The sequence below is a fragment of the Ambystoma mexicanum genome (genome assembly GCF_040938575.1).
Source record: "Ambystoma mexicanum isolate Mex_15411 chromosome 12 unlocalized genomic scaffold, UKY_AmexF1_1 Mex_chr12_unloc.1, whole genome shotgun sequence".
In the NCBI taxonomy this organism is placed as follows: Eukaryota; Metazoa; Chordata; class Amphibia; order Caudata; family Ambystomatidae; genus Ambystoma; species Ambystoma mexicanum.
In genome coordinates this window covers 4,709,594-4,732,038 of record NW_027182322.1, presented here as the reverse complement: position 1 = coordinate 4,732,038, position 22,445 = coordinate 4,709,594, and the positions used below count along the sequence as shown (strand labels likewise).

Genomic DNA, 22,445 nt, shown 5'->3' with positions numbered 1-22,445 from the left:
TTTCTCCCTATAAGAAGTGCAGAGGCTCCCTCCGGGGTGCTAATAGTAAATTTATTTTTTTGCGCAGGAGAAGTGCTCTTCACCAATTGCACGCGCCAAATCACCCGAAGGCCACCACCATAAAATTCAGGCATTCATGTTCATGCGTCCTCCATGTTATGTCCTTATAAAGGGATGCATGTTCATGATGACTACATGTCACACCTGCATACAAGGATGCATGTTCATGCCGCCTCGTTCTCTTGGCTTCATACAGGGATTTTATCTCCTCCCTGTCTCACCCTCATGCAGGGATGCATGACCAATGCTCCTTCCCTTCTCGCCCGCATACATGGATGCACGTTCATGTCTCCTCGTTCTCTCGGCTTCATACGGGGATTTTATCTCCTCCCTGTCTCACCCTCGGGAAGGGATGCATGACCAATGCTCCTTCCCGTCTCGCCCGCATACATGGATGCACGTTCACGCCTCCTCCTTCTCTCGGCTTCATACGGGGATCATATCTCCTCCCTGTCTCACCCTCATGCAGGGATGCATGACCAATGCTCCTTCCTGTCTCGCCCGCATACATGGATGCACGTTCACGCCTCCTCCTTCTCTCGGCTTCATACGGGGATCATATCTCCTCCCTGTCTCACCCTCATGCAGGGATGCATGACCAATGCTCCTTCCTGTCTCGCCCGCATACATGGATGCACGTTCACGCCTCCTCCTTCTCTCGGCTTCATACGGGGATCATATCTCCTCCCTGTCTCACCCTCATGCAGGGATGCATGACCAATGTTCCTTCCCTTCTCACCTGCATACATGGATGCACGTTCACGCCTCCTCCTTTTCTCTGCTTCATAGGGGGATCATATCTCTTCAATGTCTCACCCTCACTTCCAACATGTGTAACTTCTTGTTCTCTTTGACGTCTGGGGCATGGGTGGCTACTGCACAGCTCTAGATGTCGCCCACCTGCAAGGTGCTATGGAAAGCACTTTTCCACATTGGACGTGCTATATTAACCCCCTCTCCCCAAATACAATAAAAATAAAGAAATATATGTGCTTCCATAATGTCTACCTTCTAATGTTTCATATGTGTAAGCACATTGTCCTCCTCCTGACCACATTCTAAAACTATGTGCAAATTGTTCCTTCCATAAACTGTCACTTCCTTGGCCCTTTATTTATAATGACTGTTATACTCTCTCTCTTTCCGCCACAGTATAAAAAAGCCTAGCACACCTCATGATTGGACTAAGAAATTCCTGTCATTTAGTTGGAAATGATTTTCCCATTATCCCCAAAAACTCCTCACTGTGTCTAAGAACGCTTTTTTTCACAGGACAATACAGATCAGATTGACTTGAAAGGTCCTTTCACGCGACTACAGAATGCCTCTCATTCCACTAAAAGATACGCCAGTGCCTACAATAGCCTAGGACTAGACTATGAGTCCCAATGTAGAAAGACCACAAGTCCACAGATATGCCTGTTTATTTAAACATCTGTATTATCATCAGCGTGTGACTGTAAAGGCGGGACCTCGCGCTCTCTGTAACGCGCTCCATTGGCAACATCAGTTAAATGTCGTTGGTTCAATCCCTCGCGGATGTTGTTTTTATTCCCATTTGTAACTGGGAAATACTGTCGCTGCAATACATATGTCTTAATCAAGCTAGTGGTTATTGACGTAAATGGCAGTGTTATAATGTTTCATGTACTGCAAATGTCACCACATAATGCGCTCTTAATTAGATTTGGTTGAAATACATTACAGTCACCCGATGAAAAAGTGTGCAAAGAGCATTAAAGAAACAAAAGGTTCATAACAGTAACAGGACATATCGAATTGTTTCAGTCCTCCACAGAGATTGCCAATGTATTAATGGAAATTCTAAAATATCTGCCCAACTGCCGTGACATTGCCTTACCGCAATGCCGTGACTCGGATTCGAACCGAGTTTGCTGCGGCCACAACGCAGAGTACTAACCACTATACGATCACGGCGAGCTACTTGGGCTGCTACAATGTGACGTTCCACCTCTATCATAAGCTGTACTCCATCTGTGATGTCATGACTCATGTTTGAATTAAAGGTTGGTTGTGATGTTATCCATGAGAATAAGTGGACACCTGATCCCCAGTCACTTATTTAAGATCTCAATAATCAAGTCAGAATCCAAATGAAAGTCATCAAAGTGGAGCCAATTAGAAATAATATAGTTACACAAACCTGGCAATGGTGCGGCAGCCAGGGCCGATAATGGCCCGCCAGCCTGAGAGCAGGAAAGTGTGAGAGCAGTGATGGTCTTGTGAGAGTTTACAGCTGTTATTGACCCTGTCCCCTTCCATTGCAGAGTTTTCTCCCTATAAGAAGTGCAGAGGCTCCCTCCGGGGTGCTAATAGTAAATTTATTTTTTTGCGCAGGAGAAGTGCTCTTCACCAATTGCACGTGCCAAATCACCCGAAGGCCACCACCATAAAATTCAGGCATTCATGTTCATGCGTCCTCCATGTTATGTCCTTATAAAGGGATGCATGTTCATGATGACTCCATGTCACACCTGCATACAAGGATGCATGTTCATGCCGCCTCGTTCTCTTGGCTTCATACAGGGATTTTATCTTCTCCCTGTCTCACCCTCATGCAGGGATGCATGACCAATGCTCCTTCCCTTCTCGCCCGCATACATGGATGCACGTTCATGTCTCCTCGTTCTCTCGGCTTCATACGGGGATTTTATCTCCTCCCTGTCTCACCCTCGGGAAGGGATGCATGACCAATGCTCCTTCCCGTCTCGCCCGCATACATGGATGCACGTTCACGCCTCCTCCTTCTCTCGGCTTCATACGGGGATCATATCTCCTCCCTGTCTCACCCTCATGCAGGGATGCATGACCAATGCTCCTTCCTGTCTCGCCCGCATACATGGATGCACGTTCACGCCTCCTCCTTCTCTCGGCTTCATACGGGGATCATATCTCCTCCCTGTCTCACCCTCATGCAGGGATGCATGACCAATGCTCCTTCCTGTCTCGCCCGCATACATGGATGCACGTTCACGCCTCCTCCTTCTCTCGGCTTCATACGGGGATCATATCTCCTCCCTGTCTCACCCTCATGCAGGGATGCATGACCAATGTTCCTTCCCTTCTCACCTGCATACATGGATGCACGTTCACGCCTCCTCCTTTTCTCGGCTTCATAGGGGGATCATATCTCCTCAATGTCTCACCCTCACTTCCAACATGTGTAACTTCTTGTTCTCTTTGACGTCTGGGGCATGGGTGGCTACTGCACAGCTCTAGATGTCGCCCACCTGCAAGGTGCTATGGAAAGCACTTTTCCACATTGGACGTGCTATATTAACCCCCTCTCCCCAAATACAATAAAAATAAAGAAATATATGTGCTTCCATAATGTCTACCTTCTAATGTTTCATATGTGTAAGCACATTGTCCTCCTCCTGACCACATTCTAAAACTATGTGCAAATTGTTCCTTCCATAAACTGTCACTTCCTTGGCCCTTTATTTATAATGACTGTTATACTCTCTCTCTTTCCGCCACAGTATAAAAAAGCCTAGCACACCTCATGATTGGACTAAGAAATTCCTGTCATTTAGTTGGAAATGATTTTCCCATTATCCCCAAAAACTCCTCACTGTGTCTAAGAACGCTTTTTTTCACAGGACAATACAGATCAGATTGACTTGAAAGGTCCTTTCACGCGACTACAGAATGCCTCTCATTCCACTAAAAGATACGCCAGTGCCTACAATAGCCTAGGACTAGACTATGAGTCCCAATGTAGAAAGACCACAAGTCCACAGATATGCCTGTTTATTTAAACATCTGTATTATCATCAGCGTGTGACTGTAAAGGCGGGACCTCGCGCTCTCTGTAACGAGCTCCATTGGCAACATCAGTTAAATGTCGTTGGTTCAATCCCTCGCGGATGTTGTTTTTATTCCCATTTGTAACTGGGAAATACTGTCGCTGCAATACATATGTCTTAATCAAGCTAGTGGTTATTGACGTAAATGGCAGTGTTATAATGTTTCATGTACTGCAAATGTCACCACATAATGCGCTCTTAATTAGATTTGGTTGAAATACATTACAGTCACCCGATGAAAAAGTGTGCAAAGAGCATTAAAGAAACAAAAGGTTCATAACAGTAACAGGACATATCGAATTGTTTCAGTCCTCCACAGAGATTGCCAATGTATTAATGGAAATTCTAAAATATCTGCCCAACTGCCGTGACATTGCCTCACCGCAATGCCGTGACTCAGATTTGAACAGAGGTTGCTGCGGCCACAACGCAGAGTACTAACCACTATACGATCACGGCGAGCTACTTGGGCAGCTACAATGCGACGTTCCACCTCTATCATAAGCTGTACTCCATCTGTGATGTCATGACTCATGTTTGAATTAAAGGTTGGTTGTGATGTTATCCATGAGAATAAGTGGACAACTGATCCCCAGTCACTTATTTAAGATCTCAATAATCAAGTCAGAATCCAAATGAAAGTCATCAAAGTGGAGCCAATTAGAAATAATATAGTTACACAAACCTGGCAATGGTGCGGCAGCCAGGGCTGATAATGGCCCGCCAGCCTGAGAGCAGGAAAGTGTGAGAGCAGTGATGGTCTTGTGAGAGTTTACAGCTGTTATTGAACCTGTCCCCTTCCATTGCAGAGTTTTCTCCCTATAAGAAGTGCAGAGGCTCCCTCCGGGGTGCTAATAGTACATTTATTTTTTTGCGCAGGAGAAGTGCTCTTGACCAATTGCACGTGCCAAATCACCCGAAGGCCACCACCATAAAATTCAGGCATTCATGTTCATGCGTCCTCCATGTTATGTCCTTATAAAGGGATGCATGTTCATGATGACTCCATGTCACACCTGCATACAAGGATGCATGTTCATGCCGCCTCGTTCTCTTGGCTTCATAAAGGGATTTTATCTCCTTCCTGTCTCACCCTCATGCAGGGATGCATGACCAATGCTCCTTCCCTTCTCGCCCGCATACATGGATGCACGTTCATGTCTTGTCGTTCTCTCGGCTTCATACGGGGATTTTATCTCCTCCCTGTCTCACCCTCAGGAAGGGATGCATGACCAATGCTCCTTCCCGTCTCGCCCGCATACATGGATGCACGTTCACGCCTCCTCCTTCTCTCGGCTTCATACGGGGATCATATCTCCTCCCTGTCTCACCCTCATGCAGGGATGCATGACCAATGCTCCTTCCTGTCTCGCCCGCATACATGGATGCACGTTCACGCCTCCTCCTTCTCTCGGCTTCATACGGGGATCATATCTCCTCCCTGTCTCACCCTCATGCAGGGATGCATGACCAATGCTCCTTCCCTTCTCGCCTGCATACATGGAGCAACGTTCACGCCTCCTCCTTCTCTCGGCTTCATACGGGGATCATATCTCCTCCCTGTCTCACCCTCATGCAGGGATGCATGACCAACGCTCCTTCCTGTCTCGCCCGCATACATGGATGCACGTTCACGCCTCCTCCTTCTCTCGGCTTCATACGGGGATCATATCTCCTCCCTGTCTCACCCTCATGCAGGGATGCATGACCAATGCTCCTTCCCTTCTCGCCTGCATACATGGATGCACGTTCACGCCTCCTCCTTCTCTCGGCTTCATACGGGGATCATATCTCCTCAATGTCTCACCCTCACTTCCAACATGTGTAACTTCTTGTTCTCTTTGACGTCTGGGGCATGGGTGGCTACTGCACAGATCTAGATGTCGCCCACCTGCAAGGTGCTATGGAAAGCACTTTTCCACATTGGACGTGCTATATTAACCCCCTCTCCCCAAATACAATAAAAATAAAGAAATATATGTGCTTCCATAATGTCTACCTTCTAATGTTTCATATGTGTAAGCACATTGTCCTCCTCCTGACCACATTCTAAAACTATGTGCAAATTGTTCCTTCCATAAACTGTCACTTCCTTCGCCCTTTATTTATAATGACTATTATACTCTCTCTCTTTCCGCCACAGTATAAAAAAGCCTAGCACACCTCATGATTGGACTAAGAAATTCCTGTCATTTAGTTGGAAATGATTTTCCCATTATCCCCAAAAACTCCTCACTGTGTCTAAGAACGCTTTTTTTCACAGGACAATACAGATCAGATTGACTTGAAAGGTCCTTTCACGCGACTACAGAATGCCTCTCATTCCACTAAAAGATACGCCAGTGCCTACAATAGCCTAGGACTAGACTATGAGTCCCAATGTAGAAAGACCACAAGTCCACAGATATGCCTGTTTATTTAAACATCTGTATTATCATCAGCATGTGACTGTAAAGGCGGGACCTTGCGCTCTCTGTAACGCGCTCCATTGGCAACATCAGTTAAATGTCGTTGGTTCAATCCCTCGCGGATGTTGTTTTTATTCCCATTTGTAACTGGGAAATACTGTCGCTGCAATACATATGTCTTAATCAAGCTAGTGGTTATTGACGTAAATGGCAGTGTTATAATGTTTCATGTACTGCAAATGTCACCACATAATGCGCTCTTAATTAGATTTGGTTGAAATACATTACAGTCACCCGATGAAAAAGTGTGCAAAGAGCATTAAAGAAACAAAAGGTTCATAACAGTAACAGGACATATCGAATTGTTTCAGTCCTCCACAGAGATTGCCAATGTATTAATGGAAATTCTAAAATATCTGCCGTGACATTGCCTCACCGCAATGCCGTGACTCGGATTCGAACCGAGTTTGCTGCGGCCACAACGCAGAGTACTAACCACTATACGATCACGGCGAGCTACTTGGGCTGCTACAATGTGACGTTCCACCTCTATCATAAGCTGTACTCCATCTGTGATGTCATGACTCATGTTTGAATTAAAGGTTGGTTGTGATGTTATCCATGAGAATAAGTGGACACCTGATCCCCAGTCACTTATTTAAGATCTCAATAATCAAGTCAGAATCCAAATGAAAGTCATCAAAGTGGAGCCAATTAGAAATAATATAGTTACACAAACCTGGCAATGGTGCGGCAGCCAGGGCCGATAATGGCCCGCCAGCCTGAGAGCAGGAAAGTGTGAGAGCAGTGATGGTCTTGTGAGAGTTTACAGCTGTTATTGACCCTGTCCCCTTCCATTGCAGAGTTTTCTCCCTATCAGAAGTGCAGAGGCTCCCTCCGGGGTGCTAATAGTAAATTTATTTTTTTGCGCAGGAGAAGTGCTCTTCACCAATTGCACGTGCCAAATCACCCGAAGGCCACCACCATAAATTCAGGCATTCATGTTCATGCGTCCTCCATGTTATGTCCTTATAAAGGGATGCATGTTCATGATGACTCCATGTCACACCTGCATACAAGGATGCATGTTCATGCCGCCTCGTTCTCTTGGCTTCATACAGGGATTTTATCTTCTCCCTGTCTCACCCTCATGCAGGGATGCATGACCAATGCTCCTTCCCTTCTCGCCCGCATACATGGATGCACGTTCATGTCTCCTCGTTCTCTCGGCTTCATACGGGGATTTTATCTCCTCCCTGTCTCACCCTCAGGAAGGGATGCATGACCAATGCTCCTTCCCGTCTCGCCTGCATACATGGATGCACGTTCACGCCTCCTCCTTCTCTCGGCTTCATACGGGGATCATATCTCCTCCCTGTCTCACCCTCATGAGGGGATGCATGACCAATGCTCCTTCCCTTCTCGCCTGCATACATGGATGCACGTTCACGCCTCCTCCTTCTCTCGGCTTCATACGGGGATCATATCTCCTCCCTGTCTCACCCTCATGCAGGGATGCATGACCAATGCTCCTTCCTGTCTCGCCCGCATACATGGATGCACGTTCACACCTCCTCCTTCTCTCGGCTTCATACGGGGATCATATCTCCTCCCTGTCTCACCCTCATGCAGGGATGCATGACCAATGCTCCTTCCCTTCTCGCCTGCATACATGGATGCACGTTCACGCCTCCTCCTTTTCTCGGCTTCATACGGGGATCATATCTCCTCAATGTCTCACCCTCACTTCCAACATGTGTAACTTCTTGTTCTCTTTGACGTCTGGGGCATGGGTGGCTACTGCACAGCTCTAGATGTCGCCCACCTGCAAGGTGCTATGGAAAGCACTTTTCCACATTGGACGTGCTATATTAACCCCCTCTCCCCAAATACAATAAAAATAAAGAAATATATGTGCTTCCATAATGTCTACCTTCTAATGTTTCATATGTGTAAGCACATTGTCCTCCTCCTGACCAAATTCTAAAACTATGTGCAAATTGTTCCTTCCATAAACTGTCACTTCCTTGGCCCTTTATTTATAATGACTGTTATACTCTCTCTCTTTCCGCCACAGTATAAAAATGCCTAGCACACCTCATGATTGGACTAAGAAATTCCTGTCATTTAGTTGGAAATGATTTTCCCATTATCCCCAAAAACTCCTCACTGTGTCTAAGAACATTTTTTTTCACAGGACAATACAGATCAGATTGACTTGAAAGGTCCTTTCACGCGACTACAGAATGCCTCTCATTCCACTAGAAGATACGCCAATGCCTACAATAGCCTAGGACTAGACTATGAGTCCCAATGTAGAAAGACCACAAGTCCACAGATATGCCTGTTTATTTAAACATCTGTATTATCATCAGCGTGTGACTGTAAAGGCGGGACTTTGCGCTCTCTGTAACGCGCTCCATTGGCAACATCAGTTAAATGTCGTTGGTTCAATCCCTCGCGGATGTTGTTTTTATTCCCATTTGTAACTGGGAAATACTGTCGCTGCAATACATATGTCTTAATCAAGCTAGTGGTTATTGACGTAAATGGCAGTGTTATAATGTTTCATGTACTGCAAATGTCACCACATAATGCGCTCTTAATTAGATTTGGTTGAAATACATTACAGTCACCCGATGAAAAAGTGTGCAAAGAGCATTAAAGAAACAAAAGGTTCATAACAGTAACAGGACATATCGAATTGTTTCAGTCCTCCACAGAGATTGCCAATGTATTAATGGAAATTCTAAAATATCTGCCCAACTGCCGTGACATTGCCTCACCGCAATGCCGTGACTCGGATTCGAACCGAGGTTGCTGCGGCCACAACGCAGAGTACTAACCACTATACGATCACAGCGAGCTACTTGGGCTGCTACAATGTGACGTTCCACCTCTATCATAACCTCTACTCCATCTGTGATGTCATGACTCATGTTTGAATTAAAGCTTGGTTGTGATGTTATCCATGAGAATAAGTGGACACCTGATCCCCAGTCACTTATTTAAGATCTCAATAATCAAGTCAGAATCCAAATGAAAGTCATCAAAGTGGAGCCAATTAGAAATAATATAGTTACACAAACCTGGCAATGGTGCGGCAGCCAGGGCCGAAAATGGCCCGCCAGCCTGAGAGCAGGAAAGTGTGAGAGCAGTGATGGTCTTGTGAGAGTTTACAGCTGTTATTGACCCTGTCCCCTTCCATTGCAGAGTTTTCTCCCTATAAGAAGTGCAGAGGCTCCCTCCGGGGTGCTAATAGTAAATTTATTTTTTTGCGCAGGAGAAGTGCTCTTCACCAATTGCACGCGCCAAATCACCCGAAGGCCACCACCATAAAATTCAGGCATTCATGTTCATGCGTCCTCCATGTTATGTCCTTATAAAGGGATGCATGTTCATGATGACTACATGTCACACCTGCATACAAGGATGCATGTTCATGCTGCCTCGTTCTCTTGGCTTCATACAGGGATTTTATCTCCTCCCTGTCTCACCCTCATGCAGGGATGCATGACCAATGCTCCTTCCCTTCTCGCCCGCATACATGGATGCACGTTCATGTCTCCTCGTTCTCTCGGCTTCATACGGGGATTTTATCTCCTCCCTGTCTCACCCTCGGGAAGGGATGCATGACCAATGCTCCTTCCCGTCTCGCCCGCATACATGGATGCACGTTCACGCCTCCTCCTTCTCTCGGCTTCATACGGGGATCATATCTCCTCCCTGTCTCACCCTCATGCAGGGATGCATGACCAATGCTCCTTCCTGTCTCGCCCGCATACATGGATGCACGTTCACGCCTCCTCCTTCTCTCGGCTTCATACGGGGATCATATCTCCTCCCTGTCTCACCCTCATGCAGGGATGCATGACCAATGCTCCTTCCTGTCTCGCCCGCATACATGGATGCACGTTCACGCCTCCTCCTTCTCTCGGCTTCATACGGGGATCATATCTCCTCCCTGTCTCACCCTCATGCAGGGATGCATGACCAATGTTCCTTCCCTTCTCACCTGCATACATGGATGCACGTTCACGCCTCCTCCTTTTCTCGGCTTCATAGGGGGATCATATCTCCTCAATGTCTCACCCTCACTTCCAACATGTGTAACTTCTTGTTCTCTTTGACGTCTGGGGCATGGGTGGCTACTGCACAGCTCTAGATGTCGCCCACCTGCAAGGTGCTATGGAAAGCACTTTTCCACATTGGACGTGCTATATTAACCCCCTCTCCCCAAATACAATAAAAATAAAGAAATATATGTGCTTCCATAATGTCTACCTTCTAATGTTTCATATGTGTAAGCACATTGTCCTCCTCCTGACCACATTCTAAAACTATGTGCAAATTGTTCCTTCCATAAACTGTCACTTCCTTGGCCCTTTATTTATAATGACTGTTATACTCTCTCTCTTTCCGCCACAGTATAAAAAAGCCTAGCACACCTCATGATTGGACTAAGAAATTCCTGTCATTTAGTTGGAAATGATTTTCCCATTATCCCCAAAAACTCCTCACTGTGTCTAAGAACGCTTTTTTTCACAGGACAATACAGATCAGATTGACTTGAAAGGTCCTTTCACGCGACTACAGAATGCCTCTCATTCCACTAAAAGATACGCCAGTGCCTACAATAGCCTAGGACTAGACTATGAGTCCCAATGTAGAAAGACCACAAGTCCACAGATATGCCTGTTTATTTAAACATCTGTATTATCATCAGCGTGTGACTGTAAAGGCGGGACTTTGCGCTCTCTGTAACGCGCTCCATTGGCAACATCAGTTAAATGTCGTTGGTTCAATCCCTCGCGGATGTTGTTTTTATTCCCATTTGTAACTGGGAAATACTGTCGCTGCAATACATATGTCTTAATCAAGCTAGTGGTTATTGACGTAAATGGCAGTGTTATAATGTTTCATGTACTGCAAATGTCACCACATAATGCGCTCTTAATTAGATTTGGTTGAAATACATTACAGTCACCCGATGAAAAAGTGTGCAAAGAGCATTAAAGAAACAAAAGGTTCATAACAGTAACAGGACATATCGAATTGTTTCAGTCCTCCACAGAGATTGCCAATGTATTAATGGAAATTCTAAAATATCTGCCCAACTGCCGTGACATTGCCTCACCGCAATGCCGTGACTCGGAATCGAACCGAGGTTGCTGCGGCCACAACGCAGAGTACTAACCACTATATGATCACTGCGAGCTACTTGGGCTGCTACAATGTGACGTTCCACCTCTGTCATAAGCTTTACTCCATCTGTGATGTCATGACTCATGTTTGAATTAAAGGTTGGTTGTGATGTTATCCATGAGAATAAGTGGACACCTGATCCCCAGTCACTTATTTAAGATATCAATAATCAAGTCAGAATCCAAATGAAAGTCATCAAAGTGGAGCCAATTAGAAATAATATAGTTACACAAACCTGGCAATGGTGCGGCAGCCAGGGCCGATAATGGCCCGCCAGCCTGAGAGCAGGAAAGTGTGAGAGCAGTGATGGTCTTGTGAGAGTTTACAGCTGTTATTGACCCTGTCCCCTTTCATTGCAGAGTTTTCTCCCTATAAGAAGTGCAGAGGCTCCCTCCGGGGTGCTAATAGTACATTTATTTTTTTGCGCAGGAGAAGTGCTCTTCACCAATTGCACGTGCCAAATCACCCGAAGGCCACCACCATAAAATTCAGGCATTCATGTTCATTAGTCCTCCATGTTATGTCCTTATAAAGGGATGCATGTTCATGATGACTCCATGTCACATCTGCATACAAGGATGCATGTTCATGCCGCCTCGTTCTCTTGGCTTCATACAGGGATTTTATCTCCTCCCTGTCTCACCCTCATGCAGGGATGCATGACCAATGCTCCTTCCCTTCTCGCCCGCATACATGGATGCACGTTCATGTCTCCTCGTTCTCTCGGCTTCATACAGGGATTTTATCTCCTCCCTGTCTCACCCTCAGGAAGGGATGCATGACCAATGCTCCTTCCCGTCTCGCCCGCATACATGGATGCACGTTCACGTATCCTCCTTCTCTCGGCTTCATACGGGGATCATATCTCCTCCCTGTCTCACCCTCATGCAGGGATGCATGACCAATGCTCCTTCCTGTCTCGCCTGCATACATGGATGCACGTTCACGCCTCCTCCTTCTCTCGGCTTCATACGGGGATCATATCTCCTCCCTGTCTCACCCTCATGCAGGGATGCATGACCAATGCTCCTTCCTGTCTCGCCCGCATACATGGATGCATGTTCACGCCTCCTCCTTCTCTCGGCTTCATACGGGGATCATATCTCCTCCCTGTCTCACCCTCATGCAGGGATGCATGACCAATGCTCCTTCCCATCTCGCCTGCATACATGGATGCACGTTCACGCCTCCTCCTTCTCTCGGCTTCATACGCGGATCATATCTCCTCAATGTCTCACCCTCACTTCCAACAAGTGTAACTTCTTGTTCTCTTTGACGTCTGGGGCATGGGTGGCTACTGCACAGCTCTAGATGTCGCCCACCTGCAAGGTGCTATGGAAAGCACTTTTCCACATTGGACGTGCTATATTAACCCCCTCTCCCCAAATACAATAAAAATAAAGAAATATATGTGCTTCCATAATGTCTACCTTCTAATGTTTCATATGTGTAAGCACATTGTCCTCCTCCTGACCACATTCTAAAACTATGTGCAAATTGTTCCTTCCATAAACTGTCACTTCCTTGGCCCTTTATTTATAATGACTGTTATACTCTCTCTCTTTCCGCCACAGTATAAAAAAGCCTAGCACACCTCCTGATTGGACTAAGAAATTCCTGTCATTTAGTTGGAAATAATTTTCCCATTATCCCCAAAAACTCCTCACTGTGTCTAAGAACGCTTTTTTCCACAGGACAATACAGATCAGATTGACTTGAAAGGTCCTTTCACGCGACTACAGAATGCCTCTCATTCCACTAAAAGATACGCCAGTGCCTACAATAGCCTAGGACTAGACTATGAGTCCCAATGTAGAAAGACCACAAGTCCACAGATATGCCTGTTTATTTAAACATCTGTATTATCATCAGCGTGTGACTGTAAAGGCGGGACCTCGCGCTCTCTGTAACGCGCTCCATTGGCAACATCAGTTAAATGTCGTTGGTTCAATCCCTCGCGGATGTTGTTTTTATTCCCATTTGTAACTGGGAAATACTGTCGCTGCAATACATATGTCTTAATCAAGCTAGTGGTTATTGACGTAAATGGCAGTGTTATAATGTTTCATGTACTGCAAATGTCACCACATAATGCGCTCTTAATTAGATTTGGTTGAAATACATTACAGTCACCCGATGAAAAAGTGTGCAAAGAGCATTAAAGAAACAAAAGGTTCATAACAGTAACAGGACATATCGAATTGTTTCAGTCCTCCACAGAGATTGCCAATGTATTAATGGAAATTCTAAAATATCTGCCCAACTGCCGTGACATTGCCTCACCGCAATGCCGTGACTCGGATTCCAACCGAGGTTGCTGCGGCCACAACGCAGAGTACTAACCACTATACGATCACGGCGAGCTACTTGGGCTGCTACCATGTGACTTTCCACCTCTATCATAAGCTGTACTCCATCTGTGATGTCATGACTCATGTTTGAATTAAAGGTTGGTTGTGATGTTATCCATGAGAATAAGTGGACACCTGATCCCCAGTCACTTATTTAAGATCTCAATAATCAAGTCAGAATCCAAATGAAAGTCATCAAAGTGGAGCCAATTAGAAATAATATAGTTACACAAACCTGGCAATGGTGCGGCAGCCAGGGCCGATAATGGCCCGCCAGCCTGAGAGCAGGAAAGTGTGAGAGCAGTGATGGTCTTGTGAGAGTTTACAGCTGTTATTGACCCTGTCCCCTTCCATTGCAGAGTTTTCTCCCTATAGGAAGTGCAGAGGCTCCCTCCGGGGTGCTAATAGTACATTTATTTTTTTGCGCAGGAGAAGTGCTCTTCACCAATTGCACGTGCCAAATCACCCGAAGGCCACCACCATAAAATTCAGGCATTCATGTTCATGCGTCCTCCATGTTATGTCCTTATAAAGGGATGCATGTTCATGATGACTCCATGTCACACCTGCATACAAGGATGCATGTTCATGCCGCCTCGTTCTCTTGGCTTCATACAGGGATTTTATCTCCTCCCTGTCTCACCCTCATGCAGGGATGCATGACCAATGCTCCTTCCCTTCTCGCCCGCATACATGGATGCACGTTCATGTCTCCTCGTTCTCTCGGCTTCATTCGGGGATTTTATCTCCTCCCTGTCTCACCCTCAGGAAGGGATGCATGACCAATGCTCCTTCCCGTCTCGCCCTAATACATGGATGCACGTTCACGCCTCCTCCTTCTCTCGGCTTCATAGGGGGATCATATCTCCTCCCTGTCTCACCCTCATGCAGGGATGCATGACCAATGCTCCTTCCTGTCTCGCCCGCATCCATGGATGCACGTTCACGCCTCCTCCTTCTCTCGGCTTCATACGGGGATCATATCTCCTCCCTGTCTCACCCTCATGCAGGGATGCATGACCAATGCTCCTTCCCTTCTCGCCTGCATACATGGATGCACGTTCACGCCTCCTCCTTCTCTCGGCTTCATACGGGGATCATATCTCCTCCCTGTCTCACCCTCATGCAGGGATGCATGACCAATGCTCCTTCCTGTCTCGCCCGCATACATGGATGCATGTTCACGCCTCCGCCTTCTCTCGGCTTCATACGGGGATCATATCTCCTCCCTGTCTCACCCTCATGCAGGGATGCATGACCAATGCTCCTTCCCTTCTCGCCTGCATATATGGATGCACGTTCACGCCTCCTCCTTCTCTCGGCTTCATACGGGGATCATATCTCCTCAATGTCTCACCCTCACTTCCAACATGTGTAACTTCTTGTTCTCTTTGACGTCTGGGGCATGGGTGGCTACTGCACAGCTCTAGATGTCGCCCACCTGCAAGGTGCTATGGAAAGCACTTTTCCACATTGGACGTGCTATATTAACCCCCTCTCCCCAAATACAATCAAAATAAAGAAATATATGTGCTTCCATAATGTCTACCTTCTAATGTTTCATATGTGTAAGCACATTGTCCTCCTCCTGACCACATTCTAAAACTATGTGCAAATTGTTCCTTCCATAAACTGTCACTTCCTTGGCCCTTTATTTATAATAACTGTTATACTCTCTCTCTTTCCGCCACAGTATAAAAAAGCCTAGCACACCTCATGATTGGACTAAGAAATTCCTGTCATTTAGTTGGAAATGATTTTCCCATTATCCCCAAAAACTCCTCACTGTGTCTAAGAACGCTTTTTTTCACAGGACAATACAGATCAGATTGACTTGAAAGGTCCTTTCACGCGACTACAGAATGCCTCTCATTCCACTAAAAGATACGCCAGTGCCTACAATAGCCTAGGACTAGACTATGAGTCCCAATGTAGAAAGACCACAAGTCCACAGATATGCCTGTTTATTTAAACATCTGTATTATCATCAGCGTGTGACTGTAAAGGCGGGACCTCGCGCTCTCTGTAACGCGCTCCATTGGCAACATCAGTTAAATGTCGTTGGTTCAATCCCTCGCGGATGTTGTTTTTATTCCCATTTGTAACTGGGAAATACTGTCGCTGCAATACATATGTCTTAATCAAGCTAGTGGTTATTGACGTAAATGGCAGTGTTATAATGTTTCATGTACTGCAAATGTCACCACATAATGCGCTCTTAATTAGATTTGGTTGAAATACATTACAGTCACCCGATGAAAAAGTGTGCAAAGAGCATTAAAGAAACAAAAGGTTCATAACAGCAACAGGACATATCGAATTGTTTCAGTCCTCCACAGAGATTGCCAATGTATTAATGGAAATTCTAAAATATCTGCCCAACTGCCGTGACATTGCCTCACCGCAATGCCGTGACTCGGATTCGAACCGAGGTTGCTGCGGCCACAACGCAGAGTACTAACCACTATACGATCACAGCGAGCTACTTGGGCTGCTACAATGTGACGTTCCACCTCTATCATAAGCTGTACTCCATCTGTGATGTCATGACTCATGTTTGAATTAAAGGTTGGTTGTGATGTTATCCATGAGAATAAGTGGACACCTGATCCCCAGTCACTTATTTAAGATCTCAATAATCAAGTCAGAATCCAAATGAAAGTCATCAAAGTGGAGCCAATTAGAAATAATATAGTTACACAAACCTGGCAATGGTGCGGCAGCCAGGGCCGATAATGGCCCGCCAGCCTGAGAGCAGGAAAGTGTGAGAGCAGTGATGGTCTTGTGAGAGTTTACAGCTGTTATTGACCCTGTCCCCTTTCATTGCAGAGTTTTCTCCCTATAAGAAGTGCAGAGGCTCCCTCCGGGGTGCTAATAGTACATTTATTTTTTTGCGCTGGAGAAGTGCTCTTCACCAATTGCACGTGCCAAATCACCCGAAGGCCACCACCATAAAATTCAGGCATTCATGTTCATGCGTCCTCCATGTTATGTCCTTATAAAGGGATGCATGTTCATGATGACTCCATGTCACATCTGCATACAAGGATGCATGTTCATGCCGCCTCGTTCTCTTGGCTTCATACAGGGATTTTATCTCCTCCCTGTCTCACCCTCATGCAGGGATGCATGACCAATGCTCCTTCCCTTCTCGCCCGCATACATGGATGCACGTTCATGTCTCCTCGTTCTCTCGGCTTCATACAGGGATTTTATCTCCTCCCTGTCTCACCCTCAGGAAGGGATGCATGACCAATGCTCCTTCCCGTCTCGCCCGCATACATGGATGCACGTTCACGCCTCCTCCTTCTCTCGGCTTCATACGGGGATCATATCTCCTCCCTGTCTCACCCTCATGCAGGGATGCATGACCAATGCTCCTTCCTGTCTCGCCCGCATACATGGATGCATGTTCACGCCTCCTCCTTCTCTCGGCTTCATACGGGGATCATATCTCCTCCCTGTCTCACCCTCATGCAGGGATGCATGACCAATGCTCCTTCCCATCTCGCCTGCATACATGGATGCACGTTCACGCCTCCTCCTTCTCTCGGCTTCATACGCGGATCATATCTCCTCAATGTCTCACCCTCACTTCCAACAAGTGTAACTTCTTGTTCTCTTTGACGTCTGGGGCATGGGTGGCTACTGCACAGCTCTAGATGTCGCCCACCTGCAAGGTGCTATGGAAAGCACTTTTCCACATTGGACGTGCTATATTAACCCCCTCTCCCCAAATACAATAAAAATAAAGAAATATATGTGCTTCCATAATGTCTACCTTCTAATGTTTCATATGTGTAAGCACATTGTCCTCCTCCTGACCACATTCTAAAACGATGTGCAAATTGTTCCTTCCATAAACTGTCACTTCCTTGGCCCTTTATTTATAATGACTGTTATACTCTCTCTCTTTCCGCCACAGTATAAAAAAGCCTAGCACACCTCCTGATTGGACTAAGAAATTCCTGTCATTTAGTTGGAAATGATTTTCCCATTATCCCCAAAAACTCCTCACTGTGTCTAAGAACGCTTTTTTTCACAGGACAATACAGATCAGATTGACTTGAAAGGTCCTTTCACGCGACTACAGAATGCCTCTCATTCCACTAAAAGATACGCCAGTGCCTACAATAGCCTAGGACTAGACTATGAGTCCCAATGTAGAAAGACCACAAGTCCACAGATATGCCTGTTTATTTAAACATCTGTATTATCATCAGCGTGTGACTGTAAAGGCGGGACCTCGCGCTCTCTGTAACGCGCTCCATTGGCAACATCAGTTAAATGTCGTTGGTTCAATCCCTCGCGGATGTTGTTTTTATTCCCATTTGTAACTGGGAAATACTGTCGCTGCAATACATATGTCTTAATCAAGCTAGTGGTTATTGACGTAAATGGCAGTGTTATAATGTTTCATGTACTGCAAATGTCACCACATAATGCGCTCTTAATTAGATTTGGTTGAAATACATTACAGTCACCCGATGAAAAAGTGTGCAAAGAGCATTAAAGAAACAAAAGGTTCATAACAGCAACAGGACATATCGAATTGTTTCAGTCCTCCACAGAGATTGCCAATGTATTAATGGAAATTCTAAAATATCTGCCCAACTGCCGTGACATTGCCTCACCGCAATGCCGTGACTCGGATTCGAACCGAGGTTGCTGCGGCCACAACGCAGAGTACTAACCACTATACGATCACAGCGAGCTACTTGGGCTGCTACAATGTGACGTTCCACCTCTATCATAAGCTGTACTCCATCTGTGATGTCATGACTCATGTTTGAATTAAAGGTTGGTTGTGATGTTATCCATGAGAATAAGTGGACACCTGATCCCCAGTCACTTATTTAAGATCTCAATAATCAAGTCAGAATCCAAATGAAAGTCATCAAAGTGGAGCCAATTAGAAATAATATAGTTACACAAACCTGGCAATGGTGCGGCAGCCAGGGCCGATAATGGCCCGCCAGCCTGAGAGCAGGAAAGTGTGAGAGCAGTGATGGTCTTGTGAGAGTTTACAGCTGTTATTGACCCTGTCCCCTTTCATTGCAGAGTTTTCTCCCTATAAGAAGTGCAGAGGCTCCCTCCGGGGTGCTAATAGTACATTTATTTTTTTGCGCTGGAGAAGTGCTCTTCACCAATTGCACGTGCCAAATCACCCGAAGGCCACCACCATAAAATTCAGGCATTCATGTTCATGCGTCCTCCATGTTATGTCCTTATAAAGGGATGCATGTTCATGATGACTCCATGTCACATCTGCATACAAGGATGCATGTTCATGCCGCCTCGTTCTCTTGGCTTCATACAGGGATTTTATCTCCTCCCTGTCTCACCCTCATGCAGGGATGCATGACCAATGCTCCTTCCCTTCTCGCCCGCATACATGGATGCACGTTCATGTCTCCTCGTTCTCTCGGCTTCATACAGGGATTTTATCTCCTCCCTGTCTCACCCTCAGGAAGGGATGCATGACCAATGCTCCTTCCCGTCTCGCCCGCATACATGGATGCACGTTCACGCCTCCTCCTTCTCTCGGCTTCATACGGGGATCATATCTCCTCCCTGTCTCACCCTCATGCAGGGATGCATGACCAATGCTCCTTCCTGTCTCGCCCGCATACATGGATGCATGTTCACGCCTCCTCCTTCTCTCGGCTTCATACGGGGATCATATCTCCTCCCTGTCTCACCCTCATGCAGGGATGCATGACCAATGCTCCTTCCCATCTCGCCTGCATACATGGATGCACGTTCACGCCTCCTCCTTCTCTCGGCTTCATACGCGGATCATATCTCCTCAATGTCTCACCCTCACTTCCAACAAGTGTAACTTCTTGTTCTCTTTGACGTCTGGGGCATGGGTGGCTACTGCACAGCTCTAGATGTCGCCCACCTGCAAGGTGCTATGGAAAGCACTTTTCCACATTGGACGTGCTATATTAACCCCCTCTCCCCAAATACAATAAAAATAAAGAAATATATGTGCTTCCATAATGTCTACCTTCTAATGTTTCATATGTGTAAGCACATTGTCCTCCTCCTGACCACATTCTAAAACGATGTGCAAATTGTTCCTTCCATAAACTGTCACTTCCTTGGCCCTTTATTTATAATGACTGTTATACTCTCTCTCTTTCCGCCACAGTATAAAAAAGCCTAGCACACCTCCTGATTGGACTAAGAAATTCCTGTCATTTAGTTGGAAATGATTTTCCCATTATCCCCAAAAACTCCTCACTGTGTCTAAGAACGCTTTTTTTCACAGGACAATACAGATCAGATTGACTTGAAAGGTCCTTTCACGCGACTACAGAATGCCTCTCATTCCACTAAAAGATACGCCAGTGCCTACAATAGCCTAGGACTAGACTATGAGTCCCAATGTAGAAAGACCACAAGTCCACAGATATGCCTGTTTATTTAAACATCTGTATTATCATCAGCGTGTGACTGTAAAGGCGGGACCTCGCGCTCTCTGTAACGCGCTCCATTGGCAACATCAGTTAAATGTCGTTGGTTCAATCCCTCGCGGATGTTGTTTTTATTCCCATTTGTAACTGGGAAATACTGTCGCTGCAATACATATGTCTTAATCAAGCTAGTGGTTATTGACGTAAATGGCAGTGTTATAATGTTTCATGTACTGCAAATGTCACCACATAATGCGCTCTTAATTAGATTTGGTTGAAATACATTACAGTCACCCGATGAAAAAGTGTGCAAAGAGCATTAAAGAAACAAAAGGTTCATAACAGTAACAGGATATATCGAATTGTTTCAGTCCTCCACAGAGATTGCCAATGTATTAATGGAAATTCTAAAATATCTGCCCAACTGCTGTGACATTGCCTCACCGCAATGCCGTGACTCGGATTCGAACCGAGGTTGCTGCGGCCACAACGCAGAGTACTAACCACTATACGATCACAGCGAGCTACTTGGGCTGCTACCATGTGACTTTCCACCTCTATCATAAGCTGTACTCCATCTGTGATGTCATGACTCATGTTTGAATTAAAGGTTGGTTGTGATGTTATCCATGAGAATAAGTGGACACCTGATCCCCAGTCACTTATTTAAGATCTCAATAATCAAGTCAGAATCCAAATGAAAGTCATCAAAGTGGAGCCAATTAGAAATAATATAGTTACACAAACCTGGCAATGGTGCGGCAGCCAGGGCCGATAATGGCCCGCCAGCCTGAGAGCAGGAAAGTGTGAGAGCAGTGATGGTCTTGTGAGAGTTTACAGCTGTTATTGACCCTGTCCCCTTCCATTGCAGAGTTTTCTCCCTATAGGAAGTGCAGAGGCTCCCTCCGGGGTGCTAATAGTACATTTATTTTTTTGCGCAGGAGAAGTGCTCTTCACCAATTGCACGTGCCAAATCACCCGAAGGCCACCACCATAAAATTCAGGCATTCATGTTCATGCGTCCTCCATGTTATGTCCTTATAAAGGGATGCATGTTTATGATGACTCCATGTCACACCTGCATACAAGGATGCATGTTCATGCCGCCTCGTTCTCTTGGCTTCATACAGGGATTTTATCTCCTCCCTGTCTCACCCTCATGCAGGGATGCATGACCAATGCTCCTTCCCTTCTCGCCCGCATACATGGATGCACGTTCATGTCTCCTCGTTCTCTCGGCTTCATACGGGGATTTTATCTCCTCCCTGTCTCACCCTCAGGAAGGGATGCATGACCAATGCTCCTTCCCGTCTCGCCTGCATACATGGATGAACGTTCACGCCTCCTCCTTCTCTCGGCTTCATACGGGGATCATATCTCCTCCCTGTCTCACCCTCATGCAGGGATGCATGACCAATGCTCCTTCCTGTCTCGCCCGCATACATGGATACACGTTCACGCCTCCTCCTTCTCTCGGCTTCATACAGGGATCATATCTCCTCCCTGTCTCACCCTCATGCAGGGATGCATGACCAATGCTCCTTCCCTTCTCGCCTGCATACATGGATGCACGTTCACGCCTCCTCCTTCTCTCGGCTTCATACGGGGATCATATCTCCTCCCTGTCTCACCCTCATGCAGGGATGCATGACCAATGCTCCTTCCTGTCTCGCCCACATACATGGATGCACGTTCACGCCTCCTCCTTCTCTCGGCTTCATACGGGGATCATATCTCCTCCCTGTCTCACCCTCATGCAGGGATGCATGACCAATGCTCCTTCCCTTCTCGCCTGCATACATGGATGCACGTTCACGCCTCCTCCTTCTCTCGGCTTCATACGGGGATCATATCTCCTCAATGTCTCACCCTCACTTCCAACATGTGTAACTTCTTGTTCTCTTTGACGTCTGGGGCATGGGTGGCTACTGCACAGCTCTAGATGTCGCCCACCTGCAAGGTGCTATGGAAAGCACTTTTCCACATTGGACGTGCTATATTAACCCCCTCTCCCCAAATACAATAAAAATAAAGAAATATATGTGCTTCCATAATGTCTACCTTCTAATGTTTCATATGTGTAAGCACATTGTCCTCCTCCTGACCACATTCTAAAACTATGTGCAAATTGTTCCTTCCATAAACTGTCACTTCCTTGGCCCTTTATTT

At 46.1% G+C, this 22,445-nt stretch overlaps 4 non-coding genes across 4 annotated transcripts; all 4 read right to left on the bottom strand.

Moving 5' to 3' along the window:
* Positions 1-9,089: 9,089 nt before the first annotated feature.
* Positions 9,090-9,161, bottom strand: TRNAH-GUG (transfer RNA histidin (anticodon GUG)). The gene has a single exon. It is a non-coding gene; the product is annotated as a tRNA-His (tRNA).
* Positions 9,162-16,261: 7,100 nt separating this feature from the next.
* On the bottom strand, positions 16,262-16,333 carry TRNAH-GUG (transfer RNA histidin (anticodon GUG)). The gene has a single exon. It is a non-coding gene; the product is annotated as a tRNA-His (tRNA).
* A 2,160-nt stretch (positions 16,334-18,493) lies between these two features.
* Positions 18,494-18,565, bottom strand: TRNAH-GUG (transfer RNA histidin (anticodon GUG)). The gene has a single exon. It is a non-coding gene; the product is annotated as a tRNA-His (tRNA).
* A 2,160-nt stretch (positions 18,566-20,725) lies between these two features.
* On the bottom strand, positions 20,726-20,797 carry TRNAH-GUG (transfer RNA histidin (anticodon GUG)). Its single transcript has one exon. It is a non-coding gene; the product is annotated as a tRNA-His (tRNA).
* Positions 20,798-22,445: the final 1,648 nt, after the last annotated feature.